At 41.2% G+C, this 19,927-nt stretch overlaps 1 protein-coding gene and 1 long non-coding RNA gene across 29 annotated transcripts in view; both read right to left on the bottom strand.

Annotated features, from left to right (window-relative positions):
- Sec31a (SEC31 homolog A, COPII coat complex component) overlaps window positions 1–5,640 on the bottom strand; it is a 71,200-nt gene extending 65,560 nt beyond the window's left edge. For 22 of the 24 annotated variants that reach the window (XM_070012762.1, XM_070012766.1, XM_070012767.1 and 19 more), the window contains exon 1: window positions 5,245–5,640. The gene's annotated coding sequence lies outside the window, so the exon portion shown is untranslated. Of the gene's footprint in view, window positions 1–4,873; window positions 5,018–5,244 lie in introns of those variants that run through there. The other 2 variants (XM_070012764.1, XM_070012765.1) reach the window with 2 other exon arrangements.
- A 3,088-nt stretch (window positions 5,641–8,728) lies between these two features.
- On the bottom strand, window positions 8,729–18,625 carry LOC138820574 (uncharacterized). Of its 5 annotated transcripts, none has more exons than XR_011369919.1 (7): window positions 18,197–18,290; window positions 17,862–18,003; window positions 17,392–17,446; window positions 14,164–14,212; window positions 11,777–11,806; window positions 10,930–11,011; window positions 8,729–9,073 (listed from the first exon to the last, which is right to left on the bottom strand). It is a non-coding gene; the product is annotated as an uncharacterized lncRNA (long non-coding RNA). The 5 variants fall into 5 exon arrangements; XR_011369920.1 differs by having other exon boundaries at window positions 11,777–11,793; XR_011369921.1 differs by lacking the exons at window positions 11,777–11,806; window positions 18,197–18,290 and adding an exon at window positions 18,555–18,625.
- Between the last annotated feature and the right edge of the window lie 1,302 nt (window positions 18,626–19,927).

Below are 19,927 nucleotides of genomic sequence, written 5' to 3'. Positions count from 1 at the left end.
ATGCTTAAACTTCTACTAACTGATTTGTCAGCTTTAAATGATGTCCTCTGACTTCCCGCCATCACAGACAGGGCATCCAAACCCCTTTTTCTACTTCCTGTTTTCTTTCTACTTCTTTTTACTTAGTTGGATAATCAAATTCCTACCATACAATGTAACATTTAGGGGTTATTCTTTCTTCCTTATACCCACTTTTAGCCTCAGTCAAATATATTCAATGCTCTGCAACAGAACATTTGTCAGTTTCCATACTCATCTTTACAGGATTAACTTCATACTCCTAACAGTTTTCCTAGAGTGACCTTAAACTAACACTATGCTTGAATCTTGCATATTTAAATATTTTCTATTTGTAGATTTTACAGGTGGAAAAATTAAGGAGCAGAACCGAAAATAATCTGCATGCTAGCAAGAAAGAGGCAGAGCCAAGATTTGAGATCATAAGTTTACCTCCAAATTCCAAGTGCTTATCTTTCTTCTTCCTTCTCTCCCTTCCCCCGTCCTGTTCCCCCCCCCCCCGTCCCCATCCCCCTCCTCCTCCTCTTCTTTAAACAGTTTTGTTGTCTTACAGCCTGAACTCAGGGTTTGGACTCTGTCCTTGAGCTCTTTTGCTAAAGGCTAGTGCTCTACCACTTTGAGCCACAGCACCACTTCCGGTTTTGGGGTCTGGGGTCGTTAATTGGAGATAAGTCTCACAGACTTTTCGGCCCAAACCTCAATCCTCAGATCTCAGCCTACTGTGTAGCTAGGATTACAGGTGTGAGCCATGGGTACCTGGCCCCTTATTACTTCTAACAAGTTTGGTTATTCAATTTTTATCACAGGAAAAAATTAACATTTGGAAGAAATAACTAGTGGCAAAGAAGCTACTGTGCGTAATGAAACTAATAGAAATGAATCTCAAAAAGTTTGATAGATTAGGAAAAAGTAGGATTAAGAGATTATATGGTTAATATAAATAGAAAAGTATCCCAAAAAGTTTAATAGATTAGGAAAAAGTAGGATTAAGAGGTTATTATTATATGGTTAGAATCATGACAATCTGCAGTCAATCCTCACAAGTTCTGCTACTTGTTAGATATAATACATACCTTGAACACATTATTAAGCTTTTCTGAGCCCTAATTTCTGTATCTATAAAACGGGGGGGGGGGGGGGAAAGGGGAATAAAAATGACTACCTAATGATGTTGTGAGATTTGAGAGATAATATATTTTACTTACAAATATATCTTACTTGTACAGATTAGTTGTGGTATGTTAGTGATTTAAAAATATGTACTTGTAGCCATGTGAGAGGTTGGCTGTCATATCTGTCAATACCACCATAATCTTAGTTACTTGGGAGGCAGAGATGCAGGATCAAGGAAAACCCAAGCATAAAAGTTCACAAGATTCCTCCTCAATCAAGCTGGGCTTGGTGATGCACCTCTGTTATTGTAGCAATAAACGAAAGTACAAATAGGAGGATCGCAGTCCAGATTAATCCAAGCGTAAAGCAAGGCCCTATTCCATATCTCAAAAACAAGCAATGCACACTAGTATTGTTAGGAGGAAAAAGTTCATGATTTCATAATAATTTCTAAATAAAAACAAGATAGTTATTTAAAAACAATTAGAAGTACAGTATCTCTAGCAGCAAAGATACAAGGATAATTTAGTGAGTGCTTAGTTAATGTGTAACAGAGAGACATTCACAAGTATCACCCCAGTTAAGTGGAAATTCAAAGATTTATTATGTTTATTTCTTAGCTCTAGTACTCAACGTTCTACTAGAAGCAGTTCCATGGGCAGAGTGGTTTAAGTGGTATAACATCAGCTTAGCAAGCATGAGGCTGAGTTTAAATCCCAGGATGGGGGGGAAATAAAAAACTTCATGAGGCTGATTAAAACAGCACACTCAAGGTTATTTTGGATGAAGAATTACAATTTTATCCTAAGGTAAAGCAAGGAGTCCTCTCTTTTTAAACTTAAATAGTAAGTTCAAGTTCCAGCTCATTCATGAAAGTTGCCCTGTGATCCAACCTACAATGACCTAAATAAGCTCTGAACTGTTCATAAGGGACAGTACCACAAGTGAGGCATCTTACAATAAAATGCCACTCTGCTTTAACTAGATACTTCATAATATCTGATGAGCATCTACTGTCTATCATCCAATTCAGGTTTTTTACATACTACTTATTGTGCTATCTTGTTAATTTTTCAATCTCAATTTTTATCTTTTGAGTATCAAACTGCTTAATTTAGTATTAACTATGCAGATGTTTTTAATCTAAATATTTAAAGGCACATCAATACCTTGATGATCTTGAAAGACCAGTTTTAGATAAAACCATTTTTGAATTCTTAGCTGATTAGAGGAACTTTTACTACTTAAGACACAGGGGGAAATATTGTGTGGAGGAAAAAGTTCATGATTTCAGAATAATTTCTAAACAAGATAACTATTTTAAAATGATTAGAATTACAGCATCTCTAGCAGTGAAGGTACAAGAGCTATTTAGTGAGTGCTTAGTTAATGTGCAACAGAGAGACAGTCACAAGAACTACCCCAGTTAAGTGGAAATTCAAAGATTTATTAAATTTATTTCTTAGCTCTAGTACTCAATGTTCTATTAGAAGAAGCTCCACTTGAATACAAGGTTTAGTGATAACTGTATAAAAACACTCCCCCCCACACACTAAACTACATAAAGGCTTAGACTATGTAGTAAAGTTACCATAATCTACCTACGTATTGCACTCATTCTCAAACTAAAAATATTATGAAATACAGCTTTACTGGATCCCAGTGTATTTCCTTCACTTAGAAACACTCATTTCATTGCAAAAGATTTTCTTCAAATCATAAAGACTGTATAGATGAAACAATATTTACTTTAAAATAAGACTAGCTTTAAAAGTTGTGTGTAATGGGCGCCGGTGGCTCACGTCTTCATCCCAGCTACTCAGAAGGCTGAGTTCAAAGTCAGCACCGGCAGGCAAGTCCATGACTCTCTTATCTCCAATTAATGCTAGAAAACCAGAAGTGGCACTGTGGCTCAAGTGGTAGAGTGCTAACCTTGAGCTGAAGAGCTCAGGGACAGCGCCCAGGCCCAGTGTTCAAGCCTCAGCACCAAAAAAAAAAAAAAAAAAAAGGCTGTGCATAATTTTGTTCTTTACATTTTAGAATTCTCACTATTACACTAATTATAATTGCTTGATTCAAACATACTTTATATAGAACATATTCATTATAAAAGTAGAACACAATTTTTTTTTTGTCAGTCATGGGGCCTGAACTCTGGGTCTGGGTGCTGTCCCTCAGCTCTCCAGCTCAAGGTTCACAGCACCACTTCTGGCTTTTTCTGCTTATGTGGTGCTGAGGAATCAAACCCAGGGTCTCATGTGTGCAAGGCAAGCAAGCACTCTACCACTGAGCCACCTTCCCAACCCTAGAACACAATTATTCATATATCACCAGGAAAAGAAAATCTATAAAACAGCAGTTAAGAGTTTGTGCTGTGAAACACACCCTAAATTTAAATCTCAATTTTGGTATCTCAGCTCTAATTCTGGTGAGATAACTATCCTTATGGGTATCTTGGCTCCTCTCTCAGTAAAATAAATACATTAAGAGTACCTACAAGCATCTCTTGTGAGAATTAAATGAGTTCTACTCTAGTAGAACAGTCTCTAGTATATAGTAAATAAATGTTCACAAAGGACAGCTATTATAAAAATCACAATTTTAAAAGTCTAACTCAATTTATCTTCAGGAACACAGCTAAGGAACACCAATGGTCCTTACTTTTCACTCAATAACTGTCCACAATAATTGCATTCAATTAAATGAAAATTCTGCTCCTTTTCAAGCGGCAAAAAAGCACAACTATAATCTAAAGAGTACTATTCTTTGAAAACTAGCCAATCTTCATATGCTATGTATACATATAGCTGACCCATCCATCCCTCAGAAAGTGAAAAGAAAAAGCGGTAATGGAAACTACACTTTTAACTCCAAAGTAGCAATCTAATCCTTTCCTGGCACTCATTTTAGTAAAGATCCATCTTATCTGGGCAAAATAGCTACTTAAAGATGGGAACATTTGTTCACTAACACAAAGCAAAGGAAGCAACTCTGCATTGCTTATTGAATTAAATGTACTAATCTGCTGGACGATGAAACTTTCTGAGCTGAAATTAGCCTACGTAAGAATGGAGATGTTTATAACCGCAATATAACATTTACATTCAATTCTTAAAAATGTAAAAATTAAATTTAGTACTATCACTTTGTAAGTATTTACTTGGGATTTGTAAAGCTCATGAAAGCACACAGAAAACTGTAGATGTATATACATGTTTTTCTAGGCAATGATCCAGTATTTTAATATTCTCAAAAGGGAGCAGAATCTTAAAAGATTGCCTATCAACTTGGGCTTTTCTAGTTTACAAATTTCTTTTCACTCTTATATTGCTAGTTCGGAAAATAATCCGATGATCCAAAAGTGATCTGAAATTCAACATTTCCCGAACAACTGCAAATGTGTGCAACATTAGTCAACAATTATAAAAACAGTTCAAACGACTCGAAAGTTCTTAAAGCCTATAAACTTTCCCCGGAACTGTAACTAAGGCAAAAATGGGAAAGCCAGCACAGAACCACCACTAAAAAGGAGACCAAATGTTGTTAGCCAGCTCGAGAACTATCGAGATGGGAGGAAAAAAACGAGGATACGGTGATAACCAGGAAGAGCTCATTATTAATTAAATGGAGTTACATCTGACGACGGAGAACCAATTTCCAGTTTTTCTGTAGTTTAGGGGACGACAGCGCATCATTACAATGTCAAGAGGGAACCGATGTAAAATGAGTGCTCCGAGCTTACCGAAAAGTTGATTCGGGCCCACAGGTCCGGGCAGTATTTGGATTTATTTCACAGCTACCCCACCATGTAACTGATCATCACAATTTGTCAGCGAAAGCCTACGATGCTCAATGGCACTTCCCTGTCACTCCAAGGACGGGTGGTGACTCACGACGATGAACTGCTCCCCCCCCCCAAATACTCCAACCCTAAATGATGAGTGACCTTCCGCTCCAACCTCTGAACCCTTAAATTGGCAACCGCCCAAACACAGACGAAAATCCCAACCAAGCCCGAGTCGACGGAATCCTCGGAGGCTCGTTTCCTTCCCTCGCCCCGGGGGGGGGGGGGGATCTCAGCTCTTTGTGCACGGGGTCCGAAGGTCTCCTAACCTCACACTCCGGTGAGCAGCCCGGCGGCGACTCCCTGCGACGCGGCGACACGCGGTGCTAAGCCTCGGGGGACCTGGCGCTCAGCTCGGGAATCGTCGGCGGCGGGTGCCGGCCTGGAAGGCCAGACGCTGTCCCGCCGAGCCCGCAGGCGCTGGGGCGCGCCGTCACCCGGGACCGGGCCTCAGCCTGACGGGGCGGGCGGAGAGCGAGGCCGGGGTCCCAGCTGCGGCCTACACTTTTACCTCCAAGTCTGCCGGCCGGCGAGGAAGTCAAGCGGCCACGGGCCTGACGAGCACCCACCGAGACCTGTTCGGCGTTAGCGCAGCGCCCTTCGGACTCTCCCAGGATTCGCCGCCGCCCCTCCTCCCCGGCCAAACCACCACCACGTTCCGCTCCAACGTGGCAGCCGCAGCCCCGCCCTGCCTGCCGACACTTCCGGAGACGACATGCGGCCCCGCCCACCCGGCCCGCCACAGCACTTCCGGGAGCCGCTGCGGAGTCGGGGGCGCCACGGGAGAGGCTGGGCTCTGGATTGCCGATCGCGGGGTCAGGGGTCACAGACACTTTGAGGGTTGGCGCTCTGGATGCGGATGAGGTCGCCAGACCAAGGATCAAGGATTAGTCCCTCTGGGCGTAGCCACCGGGGCCAGGCACCGCGGCGGCCACGGGGACGCCACGTAGCACTTGATGAAGAGGCGTCGGCGGCACACTGCCCGCAGCAAACCACGGGAAGATCGGGCTGCGAGGACGTTATTGGCTTGTGACTGGGCTCCTTGAGTTGCTTACTGGGCTTATAGTTGTGTGCTTTGAGAACTATAAAAACACACGAAATGGCCACATCCACAGGCAACCGTAGGCATACTCCAACACGCAGCGTCAATGGGGAAGGTATGTCAGTTCTACCTACCATCCCGCGGTATTCAATCCTTCTAGTACTCTTCCTTGATGCCCATCAGAGTCGCCAGTGTGATGCCATTTGGCACCAGGGATCCTCAACCATTTCAGATCTATAGGAATACCCCAACTTGGGAAATCTCTGAAGTCCTTCTAGTCCCAAGCATTTCGTTTAAGGAATACTAATGCCTACAAGCGTACTAAAAACGAATACTAATACCTACCTAGTCTTGTGTGTTGCCTACATTAACTTTTAGTTTAGGTAGTAAATATACAGTGGACAAGGCAGAGGCCTTTTTTTTTTTTTTTCCCCTGTCGATTGTGGGGCCTGAACTCTGTCCCTCAGCTCTTCAGCTCAGGGCTAGGGCTCTACCACTTGAGCAAAGGCCCAATTCCGACTTTTTCTGCTCATGTGGTGCTGGGGCTTCAATCCCAGGGCCTAGTGCATGCTAGGCAAGCACTCTTACCATGGAGCCACCTTGCCAGCCCGGGCGGGAGGGGTTGGGGAGTGGACTTCCTTAACTAATTTTCTTACACTGTAGTCATCGCCTAATGCCAACCCTTAGCACCTTTCCTACATGCCTTAACTGGAAGTTAATGTTTATTTTGTGGACACCAAGATTAAGATGTCACAAACTGAAGGGTCTTGAGTTGGAAACCAGCCTGTGAAATACATAGGGTCTCAAAAAATAAAGAGCAGGTAGGGTGCTTGCCTACCATGGACAAAAAAAAAAAAAATTGTGCTGATATATATACAAACATATCATACAGTAAAATATGGTCAAAACTAGAAAACATTTTTGCAAGTATGATCACACAAAAACCAAATTTACTTCTACAGGTTTGATAATTAGATTAGTTTACAGTGGCCCATTTTTATTGTTATAAAAATGCCTTCCATCATAATTTACACTGCAAAGTTAAATTTATCTATAGAAGTAGCAAAAAATTTTTTTAAAAACCTGACTTTAAAAAGGGGGATATTTGAACAAGATACCTGTAACTCAAGGCTAACTTACTATTATTCAGGATGCTGTGATGTTAAAGATGATCGATCCATGCAATGCCCAGGCAAAAATGTGCAAGACTCCATCTCCAAATTAACCAACAAAAAATGCAGGCTGGCCGGGTGCCAGTGGCTCAACCTGTAATCCTAGCTACTCAGGAGGCTGAGATCTGAGGATCACTGTTCAAAGTTAGCCCACCAGAAAACTGGAATTGGTGTCCTGGCTCAAGTGGTAGAGCATTAACTAGGCCTTGAGCTGAAGAGCTGAGGAACAGCACCTAGGCCCAGAGGTCAAGCCCCATGACCAACAAAAGCGGGCTGAAAGTCCATGAGTTCAAAAATTGGTAGAGCCATAATCAAAATTAAAGGAGATTCACATGAACAGATAAACTTTCGAACTTTCTCCTTAGTGTCCAGTTAACCCAGCAAAAAGCTGCAAGTGGAACTTTGGCTCATGTAGTAGAGGTCCAGCTAAAGGGCAATGCCCAGGTCCTATATTCAAGCCTAGTACAGGCACACACATGCACATGAGAAATTTTGAACCAGAAACCTATACAATTTCTTTTTACATCTCATTGGAATACATTCACACTCAATGATTGTTATCTATGTCTTTTTTAAAAAAAAGTAGCTAAAACCTTCAAACCTTCAACTTACAAGGTCCTTTATAGAAAAATACTTCAATTACACAAGGTTTGAACTATAAATGACACAAATTCCAGTGAGAAACTCAATTGCAATGTTATCTTAATCTGAGAAATTGAGAGCTTTCAGTATCAACAATTTCTTTGCTATTGGCTAGAAATATAAAAGTAATTTCTAATTTTTAGTACTGTCATTTAGAATATTAGAAAATGACCAAGTGTTTTATAACTTATAGCATCATTATCAGTACTTGCATTATCATTACACTTAAAGGGAGCATTTTCCCTATGTTATCAATCAAATTTTCATCCTTTGTTCTTTAAATGTCATCTAGTATCTTAAGAATTTCCTAATGTGAAAGTTTTGCTAGTATTACTTTCTGAGATCTTTGGTCACAGCCACGCTCACTAGGACAAATAGGTTTGTGATGATGAATCCAGTGAATCTGACTGAATAAAATTCTGCTTCCTGGAAATTGTGATTATAGGGTGTTCCACACCTTAGCCTCCATGATGGACTGCAACATTTCACCTACACTGTTCCTCTGGCTGCATTAGAGCTGCCTAGAATGGAGGCAGTACCAACATTCCTTTGTTTATATCTTATAATACAACATCCAAATCCTGCAAAGATTTTGCACAAGATGGTCTTAACTATCGTGCAATTTCACCACATAATTTAACATTGATTCACACCAACTTCTGACTAGCCTTCATTAGAAAAAGTACTCACTTGCAACTATCTCTTTCAGTGCACCAACTAACACCAACCTTCCCTGAACTCTGGCCAAAGTTGAGATATGCTCTTTATTATAATTTTAATCCAAAGTAGAAGAAAGCATCTCATTAACCATAAGTAGCTTTGTTACTAGCACAATTTAAACTATCAACACTGATGTTGCCTATACTACTTAATAAAACAAAAGGAAAAAGATGTTGAAGCAATTTTATTTTTTTTTAAAAAGCATCAGACTTTTTTCCATACGGTTCATTAACTATAGCTTCATACAAGCCTAGTTTTGCTTGTAGTCATTATCCAATGTTACTTGCAGTATCATTTTTATTTCTTTGCTGTCCTGTTAAGTTTGTTGCTCGTTTTAATTACTCATTTTTATAAATTGTCATGAGATTAATCTGAGCAAGAGGGCAATAAAACTAATGATCTGTAAACTAATGAAATAACAAACTAGTTTCAGCTAATACTGAAATTTTAACCATGTTGTTCGAGGACTAGGTTTACATGTGGTCCTAAGCATACGTTGGAAAACTGCAACTCCAGGACTACCTGTACAAAAAAAGCAAACAAATATTAATTACTTTAAATTATTTAAACGTATTTTAATGACTACTACTAAACAAATCTAATCCTAGATCAAATAAAAATGAAGTTTTCTCAGATTTTTTTTATTTAAAACTGAATTACAGCCAGGTGCTGGTGGCTCACACCTGTAATCCTATCTACTGAGGAAGCTGAGATCTGAGGATCGTGGTTCACAGCCAGCCCAGGGAAGCAAAGTCCATAAGACAATATATCTTCAATTAATGACCAGAAAACTGAAAGTGGCACTATGGCTCAAGTTGTAGAGTGCTAGCTAGCCTTGAACTGAAGAGCTCAGGGACAACACCTGGGCCCAGAGTTCAAGCCCCAGGATCTACAAAAACAAACAAAGAAAAAAACAACAAACCACTGAATTACAACCATCACAAAGCACAAATAGTAATAGCAATGCCATTTGCCACTTAATAGCATGTTTAGCTAGACAGAGACTGCCATTCAGTGTTTTATTGTTTTTTGTTTTTTTTGGGTCCGGTCATGGGGCCTGAACTCTGGGCCTGGGCTCTGTCCCTCAGCTCTTCAGCTCAAGGCTAGCGCTCTACCACTTGAGCCACAGCGCCACTTCCAGCTTTTTTCTTTTTGTTTATGTGGTGCTGAGGAATCAAACCGAGGGCCTCATTCATGCAAGGCAAGCACTCTACAATTGAGCCACCTTCCCAACCCCTTTATTGTTTTTTTTAATGTTTCATAAATCTTTGCATACGGGCTTCAAAATCAACTTTTAGGTTTGTATAAATTTAAGGAATAAAAAAATACAAAAATATAATATAGGTAGGGAGCCTTGCTACTCAGGAACCTAGGATTTAAGAATCAAGGTTCACAGCTAGGCTGAGCAGACAAATTCAGCAAGCAGCTGGAAGTGGAGGTGTGGCTCAAGCAGACTTCCAGCCTTAAGCCAAAATGCTAAGAGAAGGCATAAGGCCCTGAGTTCAAGCCCTAGTACTGTCATAATAAATCATACACAACACCCTTACAAAGGTTATTAGATATATATATACACACACACACATATATATATAATCAAATTTGAAAAATGTCTCAAACATGCCTAATCAGTGATAGAACTGGTATTCTGATTCCCAGCTTTCTCTTCTTTCCAGTATTGTTCCTTCCTATTATTGTTCTCAGTTGATAGGACTATTATTCCCTGGTATATTTAGGAGTCATGATTTTTTACCAATTTCAGGGACTAAAAAGATTGTATCATGGGGCTGGGAAGGTGGCTCAGTGGTAGAGTGCTTGCCTTGCATGCCTGAGGCCCTGGGTTCGATTCCTCAGCACCACATTAAGCTAAAAGAAAAAAGCTGGAAGTGGCGCTGTGGCTCAAGTGGTAGAGCGCTAGCCTGGAGCTGAAGAGCTGAGGGACAGCGCCCAGGCCCAGAGTTCAGGCCCCACGACCGGACCCCAAAAATAAATAAATAAATAAAAAATAAAATAAAAGATTGTATCATGGGGCTGGGAAAGTGGCTCCGTGGTAGAGTGCTTGCCTTGCATGCATGAGACCCTGGGTTCGATTCCTTAGCACCACATAAGCAGAAAATCCAGAAGTGGCGCTCTGGCTCAAGTGGTAGAGTAGCTTGCCTTGAGCTGAAGAGCTGAGGGATAGCCAGGCCGAGTTCAGGCCCCACAACTGGCAAAAAAAAAAAAAAAAAAAAAAAAAAAAAAAAAAAAAAAAAGGTTGTATCATTATTTTTAAGGAAAGAGGACTTTTTGACCTTTGCCAATTGCATTTCTAAAATCTTATCTATTAATCATCTTATTCTCTAGTAAATATCAACTCTCCATTGACCAAATAAAGCTCTTACCTTATTATATACATCTTCAAATTCTTGATCAAATAAATTTGACTGATGATGCTTTCTAAGAAAATACTTTTCAATTTTATTCCTGGAACAGAAAAACATTCATACGGGCAAATCACTAAAATTATATTATATAATTAAATCTCATGATTTCCTTTTCCTATAATGTCCTCATCCACATACATTAATCACAACAAATCATGATGTGAACAGCAGTGGAAAAGTTTAATCATTGGACATTTATACTTTCTCATGTTGAAGCTCTACTAATGGTTTTTTTCATCACGTTAGTTCTTTATTATCTAGCAAGTGTATACTTTAATGTTTTAATTGTATAATATAGAATACATAAGATCTCAGATTTTACTATTAGTGGAAAAAAATAACATTAAGAAAGGTTCTTTTGCTGGGCGCCAGTGGCTAAGGCCTAATTCTAGCTACTCAAGAGGCTAAGATCTGAGAACTGTGGTTCAAAGCCAGAGAGGGCAGTAAAGTCTGTGAGACTCTTATTTCCAATTAACAACCCAAAAGCCCAAGAAGTAGAGCTATAGCTCAAATGGATGAGTGCTAGCCCTTGCACAAAGAAGCTCAGAAGAGCACCCAGGCCTGAGTTCAAGCCCCAGGACCAGCACAGACACAAACACACCCCGATGTTTATTTCAATACAGGTGCTTATTTATTTCAAGCATTTGACGATTACAGGCTCATGCATGTAGTAACTCATGCTGACACCTGAGGTTCAAGGTTCAAAGCCAGCTCAAGCAGTAAAGGTCCAAGAGATTCATCTCCAACAAACTACTCAGAAAAAGTCAGAAGGGCTGGGAAGGTAGCTCAGTGGTAGAGCGCTTACCTTTCATGCATGAAGCCCTGGGTTCGATTCCTCAGCAGCACCACATAAGCAAAAAGAAAAAAGCCGGAAGTTGCGCTGTGGCTCAAGTGGTAGAGTACTAGCCTTGAGCTGAAGAGCTGAGGGACAGCCCTCAGGCCCAGAGTTCAGGCCCCACGACTGGACCCCCCAAAAAAAAAATTGAAAAAGAAAAAGTCAGAAGTGGTACTGTGGTAGAGTGCTAGACTTGAGCTAAAGAAGCTCAGGGACACTGCCCAAGGTCCTGAGCTCAAGCCCACGACCAACACCAAAAAAAAAAAAAAAAAAAAAAACCCAAAAGTTTATTTCAAGTAAATCCATGTCATCTTGAGGTAACTTCTCAACATCAGGCCTGACATGGAAAGGGTCACTACACTTTATATAAAACTGTTTAATGCTTTTTTAATTAGACAAAGTTTCAGAAGGAAACTACTACTTCAAAAGAAAAAGGGAGCATTGTTTCTCCTAGCAAGGAAACTGAAGAATAGTGATAAAAGGAAAAGACAAACTCTAAGTCTCTAGCACTACATACATTCTACCAGTGGCATTCTGATTGCTTGACATGGTATATATTTTGGTCTCAGAGGCAAAACCTCAAAGACTGGGAAATAAGCAACAGAAAAATAAGGCAATATTTAATTATGGTAAATAAAAATCAGGCTTTTGGGGAAAAGAACAAAGTGTTTCCATGTTGCTGAATAGCTACACATTTATTTGCCCTATGCTTCATGGAGCAAATATTTCTTTGGTGATATACTTGAACAACTCTTAACAGAAATTTAATCCTGGCAATATAGTGGCATACCCAATTTATAGCAATAATTCTAGTTCAAATTAGCTTCTCTACTACTACCTCAAAACTATCAAGGTACAATTCTGACTAAAATAAATTTTCTCGTTTTCTAGAAACTTCACAAAAGGAAAATCATATCAATTATATAACATCTATATCTACATCTATGTAGACCAAAAATAAATTATACATCTTAGAAACCTACTCAGGAGGCTGAGATCTGATGATCATGGTACACAGCCAGTCCCCAGTTCTGGTAGGAAAGTCCATGAGACTTTTATCTCCAATAAACCACCAGAAAACCAGAAGTGGTGCTGTGGCTCAAGTGATACAGCATTAGCCAAGAGCTGAAGAGCTGAGAGACAGCACCCAGGCCCAGAGTTCAAGCCCCACGACAGGGGGGTGGAGAAAGACGACAGATGGGAACCATTACTTCTGATTTACTTGAGTTAAATACTAAATTTTTTAATAAATTGGAACTGCTTTACTTCTAAATTTACTTGAGTTAAACACTAAATCCTTGAATATAATAGATTGGAACTGCTCCCTCTATTTCAAGGGTGAGTATTCACACCTTTGTAGTTAGTTTCTCTCTTACAATGTACCAAGAGCAACTTTTAAAAGACAAGTTTTCATCTTGACAGTTTGTTTGGATCAATCTTTCTCTCTAAAGGAAGCTAGCTGCTGGTTTTTGTTTTTTTTTAAGACAGTCAGACTATAAAAAAGTATACATGCAAAGAATTAAATTCTACAGAGAATAGCCAGAAAGGAAGCAAAGCTTGCCAAGTGAGCCTGGAAGCTGATGCCCTCCTCTCCCTCAGTATTATCAGTCAGGGACTGAATCTCCCTGAGCCAGAACCACCCAAACTCACACAACTGAGATAGTGAGTGTTTTAAATTTTTTTTTTTCTCTTTTTAAAACATCTTCTCAGTAGGATTTCAACTTTTTTCCTGGGGCCAGTCTCAGCTTACAACCTTCCTACCTACTGCCCATATAGGTATGCATCACCAGACCTGGATTGATTGGGACGTGCGACTCCTCACTAGCCTTGAAATTCAATTCTCTCAATCTCCACCTCTCAAGAAGTTGGGAATACAACCACAAGCCAACGTTGACCAGCCTTATTTTGAACTATTTAGTATTGACTACTAGAGGGCCACTCCATATTCATACCCAAAAAGCAAACTGTACAACTTATAAATTAACTAAAAAGATTCAGGACAACACAAATTTAAACCTCAAAGCTTTCAAAGTCCATGTTTGCCTTCACAGGGTTATAGTAAGAAATAACCTGTTAAAAACAAAACAAAAACAAAACAAAACTTCTCCCGGTGTAGTAAGCTTTATACAATGTTTGGCATATATTAACTGGTCAATTGTCATTATTCTTTCCCATGTGACCAGTTAACAACACTTCTATACATAAAACTGATTTGGATTTCACTAAAGCCTTTTTTTTAGTCATCTTTTTTACTGAGAGAACTGTCCATTTTCAAGTCAATGCTAAAGTTCCAAGAATACTTAGTAGCTCTAAAACAGAAAGGTATACTCCCTTTTCTGCATATTTCAAACCATTACCTTCCAAGATCTGTGTTATCTTGTCCAGATATTTCCAAGAGTATAATTTCTGAAAAAGAGATATTTTCTTTTAAGTCGTTTTGTGCAAAGGTCAATGTCTTCTAATAACACTAGGTTTTGTAAAGTTCACATATCCTCATTTAAGTATCTGGTAATCACAACAGTTCATTATGTGAACAGCAGTGAAAGGTTTAATCATCGGATATGAAGTTTCTAAATAATAAAGTGGCATTGTGGCTCAAAGTAGTAGAGCTCAGGGTCAATGCACAGGCCCTGAGTTAGAGCCCCAACACACACACACACAGACACACACAGACACACAGACACACACAGACACACAGACACACACAGACACACAGACACACACACACACACACACACACACACACACACACACACACACACACACACACACAGCAAAGATGTTGCTGGGTGCTGGTGGCTCATGCCTGTAATGCTTGCTATTTACTGAGGAAGCTGAGATCTGAGGATTTCAAGTGGCTCAAGTGGTAGAGCAGTAACCTTAAGCACAAAAGATCAAAGACAGTTGAAGCCCCAGGACTGACACACACACAAAAATACAAAGCAAGGATGTAACCAAATAATCAACTTGAGAATCTTAAAAGGCACAAAGATTGCATTACTACTTAAGTATCTAGAGCAGTGACATCCACACATACACCTCCACCCTCCTTTCTGGCTTCTGTAAAGTAATCCAGTAGTTTCTACTCATTGGGTCTATTAAGAATTTTTTACTACCTAAAAGCAGTTCTTGGTAACTCATTTGCAATTAAAACTTAAAAGCCTACACTGAGAAAGAATTCAATTAAGCAGAAAAGAGCCATCACTGCAGATGTTGAACTAGTTCTCTTCCCTCCTGTATCAGCTTCTTTGCAGTTTAAGTTACCTTTGAACCCATTTTAACAGCAGTCCATTAGCTTAGGCTCAACTGCAACTTTAAAAGTACTCTTCAAGTAGTAATCACTTTAAAAGTATTTTAATGATCATAACTCACACCGTCTAATTTCAAATGCATGGTGTTTTTGTTTATTTTTTGCCAATCCTTCGGCTTGAACTCAGACCCTGGGCACTGTCCCTAAACTGCTTTTGCTCTAGGATAGCACTCTACCATTTGAGCCACAGCACCATTTCCAGCTCTTTCTGTTTATGTGGTACTGAGTAATCTAACCCAGGGTTTCATGAATGCTAGACAAGCACTGTACCACTAAGCCACATTCCCAACCCATGCATAGTTTTCTTAAGCATCAAAAATTCCATCTTGCAGCCAGGCACCAGTGGCTCACGTCAGTAATCCTAGCTACTCAGGAGGCTGAGATCTGATGATCGAGGTTCACAGCCAGCCCAGGCAGGAATGTCCTTGAGACTCTTATCTCCGATAAAGCACCAGAAAACCAGAAGTGGTTCTGTGGCTCAAGTGGTAGAGCGCTACCCTTAAGCTGAAGAGTTGAGGGACAGCCCCCAAGTCCAGAATTCAAGCCCACGACCACCACCAACAAAAAAAATTCATCTTGCCATGTGCCAGTGACTCCTGGCTGTAATCCTAGTTACTCAGGAGAAGGAGCTATTCAGGAGATCTGAGGATCATGGTTTGAAGCCAGCCTGGGCAGAAAAGTCCCTGCGAGACCCTTATCTCCAATAAACTACTCAAAAGAGCCAGAAGTGGCATTGTAGCTCAAGTGTAGGGCACTATAACCTTGAGCACAAAGAGGCTCAGGGACAGCATCCAGGTGCTGAGTTTAAGCACCAGGACCAGCCAAAAAAAAAGAGAAATTCATCTTAAGCTACTGTCTCTAAACTCAAAGAGCACCTTCTAACAGGTTTCCCGCACACTTCTGCATCCTTAACAAAAAGGTGGCTACTACACTGACACCATTTCATACCAATGAAACGTGGCACAGTTAACTCTCATCCATATGGTGAAAATTTGAGTTCTCATCATGCTGGTGAGAAGGTAAAACAGTTCACTCTGTTTTGGAAAATAATCTGGAAGTGCTCGCTAACTTAGTTACCATACGACCTAGCAAATCTCATTTAGGTATACAATAAAGAAAACAGGTCCACACAAAAACTTGTAAACCAATGTTCATAATATCATTCATAACAGACAATAAATACTAATAAGCCAAAGTAGGGCTGAAAACATGGCTCAAGAAAGAGCCCCAGTACCCGCCCCCCCCCCCCCCCACAGCAACAGAAAGGTTAATAGACTGGTGTCTCTCATCTGTAATTAGCTACTCAGGAGGCTGAGATCTGAGGATCACATTTCAAAGACAGCCTGGGCAGGAATGTCCATAAGACTCTAATCCCCAATTATCCACCAGAAAACCACAAGTGGAGCTGTGGCTCAAGTGGTAGAGTACTAGCCTTGAGCACAAAAGCCTTAAGGATAGTGCCCAGGCCTAGAATTCAAGCCCTAGGGACAGAAACAAAAAGTAAATGTAAATCAACTGATGGATATACTACAATTTTGCTAAACTTTGATTCCATTTTATGTGAGGAACACAGAACAGGCAAATCCACACAGAATGTAAGTTAGCTGTTTCTAGGGACCAGAGAGAGGGAGGGCTAGCTATCAAGAATTGGTTTCTTTATAGCACAATGAAAACATTCAAAAATCGGCCAACTCCTACTTCCACCTACTTGGGAGGCTGAGTTGGGAATCTGTAATCCTAGCTACTGAGGAGGCTGAGTTGTAATGATTCAAAGCCATCCCAGGCAAGGAAGTCCAGGAGACTCTAATCTCCAATTAACCACCAGAAAACTGAAGTGGAGATGTACCACAAAGTGGTAGAGCCCTAGCATTGAGCAAAGGAGCTAATGAACAACATGCAGGCCCCAGGACTGACCAATACAATATATAATGAGGTTCAGTGTGGTACAGAGCTGGCCTAGCGTGTACAGGGTCCTGGCTTCCATCCCCAGCACTGCAAAATACTGACTGTGGTGACCACTGCCAATTGTCTGAGTACCTGCTGTTTGATATTCCAACTCTCAATAAAACTGTTAAAAAGGGCTGGGAAGGTGGCTCAGTGGTAGAGCTCTTGCCTTGCGTGCATGAGGCCCTGGGTTTGATTCCTCAAAAACTGTTAAAAAAAATGTAGCTTTTTCTCAAAGATAACTAGCAACAATGTTATTGTTTATTTATCCTAATTCATGTTAATTGGATGAGTATTAGAAAAGTATTCCAACCCACATCCCTATACTCACCTATATATGCAAAGCATTTGCCGTGGGCATCCCACGATTATTCTTAGCCCTGTGCCTATTAACGAGACACAAGTAAACGCTGTTAATTTCATTAAGGTAGAATCATCACTATGAAAAGCAGGTGTAATACCTTGACAGTAATATTTTAAACTGGATCTAAACAAAATAAAGAGAAAAATAATCTTGTTCTACAAAGCTAGAGGAAGTTATGAAAACGTGACCAACACGACTATTTAAGTGGCTTCTAACATTATGCAGGGAGAAAAAAGGCCAGTTAATTTGCTGAGTCTCCTTGCCAAACACAAAATAAGTTGACCCCTTTGCTTATTTCTATCAAAACTGAAGTCTCAGCGTGTAAATATAAGGGGTTTAAATGAGACGCTGCTGTAAAACCTTGTCAATCCTGAAAGCAATCAACGCCGCACCATTTCCCACGGCACCGCAGCTTCCCAGATCCCCAAGTGCCTTACCCCGCTGGCCTCATTCCCACACGGTGCCGAAACGTCTTTCGGAGAAGGATCCGCCACTGAAATAAGATTCGGCGCATCCTCATCCAAACTCCTCTGGAATCTTACGCTGCCACACGCGACTATGTGATCTCCCCATCACCACCTACAGGACAAAACATATGGGAAAGATTCGCACCTCAGTGAATTACTTAGGCCTCCATGCTTTCTTCCCTGGTTCCACGGCATTTTATCCAACCCCCTACCTCCATCCCGCCACCAGTCCCTTTCTCGGTGTACCCTCATCAGTTCTAGAAACCATATCCAGAAATCCATCAGCCTGCCCTGGTTCGGCCTACATTTTTGGCCCTGCCTCATGGCCTCTTATTCCCAATATCAGCCTCACAAAGACGCGATGGAGACGGATTGAATTGAGTTGCTGAGAGGAACTCAGGAGGCAACAGCAAAATTGCTAGTGATCCCTGCGTTTCTAATTGGCTGCTGCGACACTACCTAGCCTCCGATTGGCTACGGCAACAAGCTCTGCGCCTACCGCGAGACAAGGCGGAAGTACCGCGCCTGGAAAGCCCTCCTTCCCTGGTGTCGTAAACGTCAAGGGGAGGGGCTCAATTTTATCGTGATTCAAGCTATCACGGGAATCTGAAATGGGAGCCTCACGACACAAGATGAGCCGAAGTTGCTAGGCAGTGGGCTTACAGGATCTGCGACGCTGTGCTGCATCAGGAGCGCTGTCTCTACTTCCCCCAGTGCGTGTGAGCGCACCTACGGACCGGCTGGACTGTCGGCAGGGTGGGCGGGGCCGGGAGGCTTGCGTCGGGCCTGACAGGCTCTTGGCCTGTGGGCGGGGCTGTAGAACGGTGGGCGGAGACGGCAGTAAGTCACGACGTTTACGCCACGTCAAGCGTGACTGGGCCACCAGGGAAATCTGTCTTTGGTTCTCAAATGATTCAGGGCTCACCTCTAGTTTTGCCCCTTCTTTCTGTCATCCGGTTACCTGTTATCTTTGAATGAGGTTGTTCAAAAGCGGTTCTGCTCTCCTTGATCTTGTTATTCAATTGAGGATCGCATCGAAGCCCAGTGTTATTCTGGGACACGCCTGTAATCCTTGCACTTAGGAGGCAGAAATAGAGGATACCAAGTTCTAGGCCAGCTTCGGCTACTTACAAGTGGGGGAGAGGGGAGTGGGGTAAACGTCATTGAGCGTGAGCGCTCCTTTTAAAGTGCATGGCTTCGTGGTTAAGGTAGAGTACAGGCCAGGTTTTGCCTGGCTTGCCTAACTTTGAAATTGTTCACTACTTGTTAAATGAATTTTGCAAGACTGGCCGGGTTGTCACTGAATCCGGGCCTGGCAAGGAAGCTGTATTTAGCACAAGTTCAGACCAGTCTAACCTGAACTCAGATTTTGTTGTCCAGATTGGTATAGGTTATTCAAATCAATGTGGAAGGCATATTTAAGGAGAACTGTGGGTAAATGAGATGCCTGCCCACAAAGAAGTACAAGTTAAACAATTGGGAAGCATTTTTATGGGGGAAAAAAAGAGCTTCTGGAGTGGGAAGAGTGTAAGATGAGATGGTGATATGGTGAAGAAAGTAAAGATGGAATATTTGACTTGGATTGTGTAAAATGGATAATGAATGATTTTAAGATATAAATGTAAGTATGTTGTGGATAAGACTTCCCTTGTAACTAGTTATTTTAGCTAGTAACTGTAACTCTAACTCTGTAACTCTAACTCTGCTTTTGCTATTTTCTGAGCAATGCCAGCCCTAACCAGCTGAACCATCACCACCCTTTGTTCTATTCCCCTGCTTCCCACCAGCAAAAGCTTGGCGGAAATTTAAATTTCAGGTGTGAATTTCTTGTAACAATCATTGGCTAAAACCAACACCCAGGCTTCCCCTTTCCCTGCCCTAGCCCAAAATGCTTAAAAGCCAATATGGGCTGGCCCTCAGGGCTGTTTCCTGGGATCCCAACTCCAGGTGCAGTCCTGGCAGATCAGCACTTTTCACTCAATAAAATCTTTTACATTTTCACTGTGGATTGAGTGGTCTCACTGCACCTCCCCACT

Source organism: Dipodomys merriami, unplaced genomic scaffold (genome assembly GCF_024711535.1).
Source record: "Dipodomys merriami isolate MVZ:Mamm:240054 unplaced genomic scaffold, mDipMer1.0.p SCAF_9, whole genome shotgun sequence".
Lineage (NCBI taxonomy): Eukaryota > Metazoa > Chordata > Mammalia > Rodentia > Heteromyidae > Dipodomys > Dipodomys merriami.
This window is presented reverse-complemented; position numbering and strand designations above follow the sequence as displayed.